General features: G+C 47.8%; 1 long non-coding RNA gene across 1 annotated transcript; it reads left to right on the top strand.

Annotated features, from left to right (window-relative positions):
* Positions 1-704: 704 nt before the first annotated feature.
* Positions 705-2,636, top strand: LOC131498353 (uncharacterized). Its single transcript, XR_009255400.1, has 2 exons — positions 705-1,099; positions 2,321-2,636. It is a non-coding gene; the product is annotated as an uncharacterized LOC131498353 (long non-coding RNA).
* The last annotated feature ends 5,765 nt before the right edge of the window (positions 2,637-8,401 follow it).

The raw sequence follows: 8,401 nt of genomic DNA, 5'->3' as shown, positions 1-8,401 counted from the left end.
GCATTTTGCCCCAATCCGGTTGTGGCCACTTTTTGTTTATTGAGTGGGAAACACCCTACCAGCCCAAACATGAGCTCTGCCCTCTGGAAATGGAAAAAACAGCCCACACACAAATCATTGCCACTGCCCGTGCCAGCAATATGATTCTGACTCTTGCAGGCTATTTGTACTTATAACTAAGTATGAGGTTCCTGGGGTCCCCAGAGCCTCTGATAATGATCTGTCAGGGATTTGGATGAGCCATTAGTTGAGTCTTAACCAACTTTAGCATTTGCTGTCCCAGCAAAACACTGAGTTATGCACAGTCTTGTATTCTTTTTTTTTTTAATGTTTTATTTATTTTTGAGACAGAGAGAGACAGAGAATGAGTGGGGGAGGGACAGAGAGAGAGGGAGACACAGAATCTGAAGCAGGCTCCAGGCTCTGAGCTGTCAGCACAGAGCCCGACGCGGGGCTCTAACTCACAAACCGCGAGATCGTGACCTGAGCCGAAGTCAGATGCTTAACCGACTGAGCCACCCAGGCGCCCCAGTCTTGTATTCTTAGAGCCTACTTCTTTCATGAGTATTGGTCTTATTTCTCCAACTAGATGCTCTACTCCATAAGAAGATAGTTCCTCCATGCCCAGTTTAGTGTTCTGTATACAGTTGGTGCTTAGATAACAGTGCTTAGTCAATCATGCGTCTTTCTCAAAGCCGTGGGACTTGTTTCACCAAACATGAGGCTGGAACTCACGATCCTGAGATCAACAGTCACACGCTTCACCAACTGAGCCAGCCAGGTGCCTCACTGGACATGTTTCTGTTCACAAACTGGGAAGGGGAACAGCATCAGAAGGGAGTTTCAGAGGCAGGCAAGCCTTTGAACCTCCCAGAAAGGACATGAGCCGCTTGGCACTACACGGCATACGCGATAAGGAGCTGAGCTGACAGCCAATGAGAGCTTACCACCCATAGCAACTACCAGTCTGGAGCATTTACCACGTGACCGACAGGTGCTGTGCTGAAAACTGCAGAGGCATGACCTCCAGGAGTGGAAAAAACAACCTCTCACGGACTTCTTCCTACTTCATTAGAGAGCTGAGGCTCGGAGAGAGGAGGTAACTTAACTTCCAAACTACCCCTAGAACCCAGCTCTAGCTGACTCCAAAGCTCAAGTTCATAAACTCTAGATCAAGGTGACCAAGGGCAGCATACTTGAACTTTGAAAGATACCGTAGGTGGCATGGAGAGCTTTTGTATCACATACTCTGATATCCCTCTGCTTGCTTTGGCCCCTCTGCTCACCTTGCTATCTTCCTTTCCTGCGGCCTCCCAGAGAATTTAGACAGGACAGCAGATGGAAACAGCTAGAGAATGTGGAGCCAGAGAGTTTGTAAACCAGACAGATTAACATGGTCCAGAGACCTCTGGGGACAGGGGAGGAGGGGCGCTGGCTGAGACATTAGCGTGGTCAGAGATGGGGTAATGAATACAGAAAATCTGCAAAGTTTATCCCAAAGGTCTTTAAATCGGGAACATTGTGATCCTACCGAGCAGTCCCTCAGAAGCAGACATAATGAACTAAAGTTTTTCCAAAGTCCGCTGGAGCTCTGAGAGCGTAACGGGTAGTTAGTCAGTGATCTCAGAGTCAGACAGACCTGGGTTTCAATCCCAGATCTGATCCAGATCCTTCACTTAATAGCCGAGGGATTTAGGGCAAGTTACTTACGCCTTTAAACTTCAGTTTTGCCAGCTGTATCTTGGGAATAATAATACGTACCTTAGAGTGTTGCGAAAATGGAGTTAGATTCCTATCGAGTACTTAGCATGGCCTCTGACATAGTGTAAGCATTCAGTAAAGAGTTATCATTATGGTGATTATGTATTAATAGTCTCCACATTCAGCTTCGCATCAAGTTTGATATAATTCTTTTGATAGCTGAAGTGACTAAACCTTCAAGTTCAGTCACACCCCTTAGGGTCACACACCCAAGCCGGTCCTTGGCTCAGACTCCAGGGCACCAATTAGCTCTTGTCCTCTGATTCACACTCCCTTTGCATTGTTTGCATATCTGGAGGCCAGCTTGAGGCCCCCTGGTAGAAAAATCATTCTGTAGGCTCTTTTCAAGAATAGTTTGGGTGGTAGCTCGGAAGGAAACTTGTCCAGATCCCAGAGTCTTTAACCTTCTTGAAATGATTGAAGCTGCCAGAACATCCAAAACCATAAAATCAGTTCTAAAGCTCCCATAGCTTTCCCATGATTATAGACTCAAAATATTAGAGCTAGACTATTCTGTGGCAACTAAGAATTCATCTGCTCCAACCTCTTCATGTTACAGATCACAACCCTGAGCCTTAGAAGGTGACACTTGGGCTGGAAGCACAGATGACTAGAATTGCAAGGCAATAAGCAGAACATGAAAGGCTGAGAATGAGACCACGTCCAGAGTTTCTCTGGACGTGGTCCTCTCTGGACACCCTCCTGCCTCCAAGCCTGTGGCAATCTGACGACAGACGGTTCAGAAAGCCTCTGGGCCCTCTCCGTGTCTTTCCACCTCTGACTCTCTTGGTGGACCCTTTTCACTTGCATGCGTGGTTGTGTAACTGATCCTGGCAGGGACTCATGGTCAAAATAAAGCCAACCACTTTTCTGCCTTCTGTTCGTTGGGCTCAGCATCCCCGGAAAAGTTAAGTAGCTTCCTCAGGTAAAAACAAGGGCTCTTTCTTCCTACCGCTGTCCTCACGATTTTGTCAGAGGTAGGCACTAGGTACACGTTAAAGAAATAAAAGCAATGAGAGTCGGGAATGAGGAACCAGGGGCCCCGATCAAAGAGATGGGGACGGGTCTGTGAGGAAAGAAGGGACAGAGGCAAGGACCACAGACATCTGCACTGTCCACTCTGGTACGTGCAGTGGTCATATCTGATGCTCAGTGAATGTATACTTATTGAATAAACGAATGGGTGAATGAACTGAGAAGGGGAAAGAGGCACAGAGGCCACTTGGAGCACCAGACCAGGAAAAGTAATCTGGTCCAGGGCCATTTAGGTGCAGGAAAGGTGAAAGTAACTGACATACATGGAGCCTCCAGAATGTACCAGGCCCTGTGCTTGGTCCCTCCGTATGGCACATCGTAGAATCCTCATTACCACTTCATGACACAGGCATTGCCCATTTCACAGTCAGGAATACTGAGACTCAGAGAAATTTTTGTGTTTGGACTCTTTCTTGGAAAGAGTTCAGACTGACGGACTCTTCTCTGAACATACCTTGTGTGGCTGATGATTCTCCATTTGCCCCTAGAACTCACTAGATGCATCATCTGCCCTTCTCCAAGACTTTGGGGGGCTGACCTCTATGCACGACATCATCCTGGCTCCTTTGCCCTGGCCTTCTGTTTGGGTTTCACCAATGGAGGTACTGATTAGATATTAGAAAGCAGGAAAAGAGAAAGACACACGGGGAGTTTATTGCCCTGCCCCATCCCTGCCTTGCAGTCCTCTCATCAGACAGCCCTTCCTCCAGTACGTAAGCCTTTGTCTGGCCTCTGGCTGGGCTTTGGCAACAACATTCTCTCCCCTAACAGTGTGTCACTGCTTCCCCATCGTTGCTAAGCCCAGGGTTCTTCACTATTGGTCTTTTTGTGCTTCCTTTTGGTTCTTCTCCATTTCATCTCTAATTTCTGTTCAAAGAAACTCAGAATATAATTGTTCTAACACATCCTACTTCCTAAGGACCAACAAAAGGAAACAGATAAAGACCATGAAGACTTTCTGAGATGTTCATCAACTGATGGCCCATCTTCAGTCCAAGAGACAGAAGGATAGGGGGCTGACATGTACAATCGTGGCATAGTTTGTGATTGTATTACTATTCCTTCATAGTGCCTAGTGCATTTTGTATATTAGAAGGATGTATTTTCTTCCCTGCTCACTCAACTCCTACCCTTACATTTAATTCATCAGTGTTGTCAAAAGCACTTCTATAGAGAACTTAAATTCAGGTGGGGCAGGGCAAAGAGAGTCTTACAGGCCTCGTCTCTTTCTCTAGGACAGCGGTTCTTAACAGGGGATGATTTTGCATCTCCCCCCCCCCTTCCCCCCACCCAGGGGATGCTTGTCAATGTTTGGAGCATTTTGCATTGTCATGATGGAAGAGAGGTGCTATTGGCTTCTACTGGGTAGAAGCCAGGGATGCTTCTAAATACCCGATGCCGCGTGGGACGGCCTCACAACAAAGAATTATCTGGTCCAAAATGTCAATAGCGGGGCTGTTGAGAAACCCTGCTCTAGGAGTTTACAATGATGACATCAGGGCTGGCCTCTTTTATGTTCAATGAAAACATTATTGCAGATTTCTATTTAAGAAAAATAGAACATCGTTGTGTGTGTGTGTGTGTGTGTGTGTGTGTGTGTGTGTGTTTACATTCAAATGTGTTTTAAAATATTTGGAAGAAAAGAGACATGGGAACACATTTCTGGTATGGGTTATGTTATGAAATACATAGTTTAGAAGAGATTATTTTCCATAGTGATTAGGCATTCATTACGAAGGAGGGACAACTGAATAAGTTAGAATGTCATTGCCAGGTAAATATTTTCCTGACTCCAAAGAGATGTTATGAGGTTACTCAGGGATGGGATTATTCAGGCGAGCTACCATTTTTCCCTCCTTTTTCCTGATCCTGGTCTGGGGACAGATGGAGCTGCCAGTGATAGAGAATCAATGTTTTCTGAGTCCCTTCCCCGTTATTAATAGGAAAGCAGCCTGCTCCCCAAAAGGGCCTTGACTGGCAGGTGGAATGAGACAGGTCAAGGTCTGGACTGGTCAGTTCCTGAAGTATGTAGTTCAAGATCCTGTCTGCGATCTGCGTGCAGGAGAGTCTGGCCAGGTGACTTCTGTGGCCAGCAGTAGTTCTAATGGCAGCAAGCATATAGCCTTGTCTTCATTGTGTGGGCCAAGGGACCCAAGCTTAGGGAATTTACATAACATACCTAACCACACATGGTTGGTAAGAATTGAAACCAGGCTCTGAGCCCAATCTTCTTCTCTCTGCTAGATTGGGTCACTTTTGTACTGACTTGGTATATTGGAAAGAGGCCTGAGTGGAAGTCAAACATGACACCCAGTCTTCTGTGGCTTTGGGCAAGGATTTAATACCTCTGGACCTCAGTTTTCTCTTCTGTAAGTTGGAAGAGCAAACATGTGTGACGTTACCATGGCCCTGTGCAGTTTCCAGATTCTTGTGGAATCTAGACCTCTCTCACTAGACTTCAGAGAATTCCAGTCTCTCCCATCCACACGGATGAGTAGTGGCCATGGGAGGAGACAAGGCCACTGCTGAGTGGATGGAGTGGATGGAGAGGGCAGCGGGGGCTGCTGCATCCACTCACAATGTCTCAGCTCCGTGGTCAAAAAGGCTGAGGGCAGAGAGTGTGACAGGCGTGTGATGGACGTGGGCCATGTAGGACTGTCCGTGGTCGGACCGCTGTAGCAGTAACAGCAGCAGAGTCAGGATAAAGAGATGCTGGACCGAGCAGAGTCCTGGAGAACATCTTCTTGACTTTTCTTTGGCATGTGGAGAGTGTCATTCACTTGTTCATCCAGCCGGCCTTTGTTGAGTCCAAACTCTGTGCCAAGCACATGGTAGAGAATAAAGGTTGACTAAGGCAGGGTGGATTCCTGCCCTCGGGAGATTTAAGAGGAGGTGAGGGTGTGGGCCTGGGCACCAGCTACCTGGGCTTGCCTCCCAGCTGTGCTGCTTCCTCGGTCAAACTCTGTCTATCTGTCGAGTTGGAATAATAATAGTACCCACATTGAAGGGATACTCAGAGCATTAAATGACACAATTTAGAAAAAGCACAATTCCTGGCTACATATAAAAGGAGTATCCCATAAATGTTTGCGATCCTCACAACTAGTAAGTGGTGATGGGACAGATCTATAAACAGGAAATTGATGCTGTTCATGGAACCCCAACAGATGATGCAGTTCACTGGAGGAAGATGGAATATTAAGGTGGGAAATAGGTGTGCATGTGCACACCCACACCCACACACACACACATAGGAAGGGTGGTCAGGAAGTAGAGAAGACCGAAGGAAAAAAGTCACTATGGCTGGTGTATCATTTTTTGTGATTGTTGTAGTTGTTATTTTACTTTTGCTTGGGTGTAGAAAAGTCTCCACGAAAGGAGAATTCAGACACCACTAAAATGTAGAAAGTACTCACCCACAGCCCAGCAGGCACCCTTGTGATCATCTCGATCTTAGAACGAGCCTGGGTTAGGTATCACCACCCACATTAATTCCTGGGGCCTGCCATGATAAGGTACCACATGCTAAGTGGCTTAACCAACAGCAATGTACTTTCTCACAGTTTGGAAGCTGGAAGTTCAAGAACAATATGCCGGCCAGGTTGGTTTCTGCTGAGGCCTCTCTTCTTGACTTGCAGATGGCCGCCTTCTCACTGTGTCTTCGGCGGTCCTCCCTCTGGGCACACATGTATACCTCATATGGACAGCAGTCCTATTGGGGCCCCATCCTAATAGCCTCATTTTAACTCATCCACCTCTTTACAAGCCTTATTTCTCAATGTGGCTGTATCCTGAGGTACTGGGGGTTAAGACTTCAGCATATGGGTTTTGAGAGGGCACAGGTCAGGCCATAACAGCAGAGATGTGCTCCCTCAGAGGCCCAAAGGGAGAATCTGCTCCTTGTCTCTCCCAGACTCTGGTGGCAGCCAGTATTCCTGGGCTTGTGGCAGCATCACTAATCTTCACCTCCTTGGTCACACTGCTCCCTCCTCTTTTGTCCCTGTAGTTTCCCTCTACCTCCATCTTTTAAGGGCATCTGTCATAGCATTTAGGGGCCACTCAACTAATCCAGGATAATCTCCCCATTTGAAGGTCCTTAATCACATCTGCAAAGACTCTTTTTTTCCAAATAAGGTAACATTTGTAAATTCCAGGAATTAGGATAATGATATGTTTCCGGGGCCATCTTTCAGCCTACCATACCATTCCATTATACAGGTGGGGAAACTGAGGCTCTGCAAGGTGAGGCCACTTGCCCGACACGATAGGGAGAACAGAGGCAGAGGCATGTTTCCAAACACAGAGGCTTGAGCTCAATCTACTGCTCCAATCCAGCAAGCTGTGCCCCAGATGAAAGCAGGATGACAGAAGGAACGTGCTGATGGGTACAACCTCGCCAAGAGGCTACCTTCGGAGAGGAGGAAAACAGCGATTGAGCAAGGACTGTGTGGTGGGAGAACCCCTTTGTCTCTTGTCGTCTACCTGGATGAGACCAGAGACCTGCGTTTGTGGGCAGGCAGATTCCTAGAAGTAGGGAATGTGACACGCGCCTCAGATCCAGAGAAATTGCATTTATCTTGGAAAATATCTCGGGTGCAGAGGGCCAGGGCTGCTGGAGGAACTCCGTGGTGATTCTGTTCGGCAGGTCGAGGCTGGAGATGGTGTTTATTCTCGTCGGGAATGAAGCAGGGGTCACGGAAGAACTCGCCACGTCTCGTTCAAAGAGGCACCGGGAGGCAACCAGACTCACCAAGAATGGCTGTGGTCTGACCCTGGACCCAGGAAGAGAGGTCAGGGTTGAGACTCTGGCAGGTGATTTTCTGTCTGAGGAAGTAGATGCTTGCTACAAGCACAAGAAGGGAGGGTGACAGGCCCATCCTGGTTTGCCAGGGACTCTCCCCATTTAAGCAATGCAAATTCTACATGCACGAAGCCTCTTGTTCCTGGGCAAACAGAGACAGCTGGTCACCCAGGCTGCAGCATTTGTATCACGAGCGCCCTTAAGGCCTTTAAAGGCATTTCAGGTGGCAAGAACAAGGCCACAGCTCTGTCTCCCCGGGGAAGGGAGAGAGCCTGTCTCTGCAGATTTCCCTCAAACACGCAACGTAAAAAGAGATGCATTTCCTGGGTCTGAGCTAAGCAGCTCTAACAGAGACTCCAAGCAAGCAACAGGAGTTATTTCTTTCCACTTAACAGGCTGGGTTCACACGGTGCAGAGCTAGAGAGCAGCTCCGGGGAATGGCGGGACCAGGTTCTTTCTGTCCTGCTATCTTTCCACCGTCACTAGCGTGTCGCCCTTGTTCACATGGGCCGCCATGTTCCTGTCCTTCACCACGCCCCGCCTGGCTTCTCCTCTCTCGTCCCTCATGTGAACAATTCCCTGTAGTATGTTCCTAATCTGGCTAAGTGTCTAGAGATGTTCCTGCTCCCTTGACTGGATGCTGACTGATACAGTCTGTGAACTCAAAACGGTAAGAACCACAGGGAGAAAGGGCAGGTGAATGCCACCAACAGCCCCATTGGAGGCATCTCAAGAAAGGAGACAAGATAGAGGACGTAGGCATTTTGTGTGCAGATGGGAGGCGGGAGAAATGTGTCGCATGTG

Source organism: Neofelis nebulosa, chromosome 2 (assembly GCF_028018385.1).
Source record: "Neofelis nebulosa isolate mNeoNeb1 chromosome 2, mNeoNeb1.pri, whole genome shotgun sequence".
NCBI classification, from domain to species: domain Eukaryota; kingdom Metazoa; phylum Chordata; class Mammalia; order Carnivora; family Felidae; genus Neofelis; species Neofelis nebulosa.
This window is presented reverse-complemented; position numbering and strand designations above follow the sequence as displayed.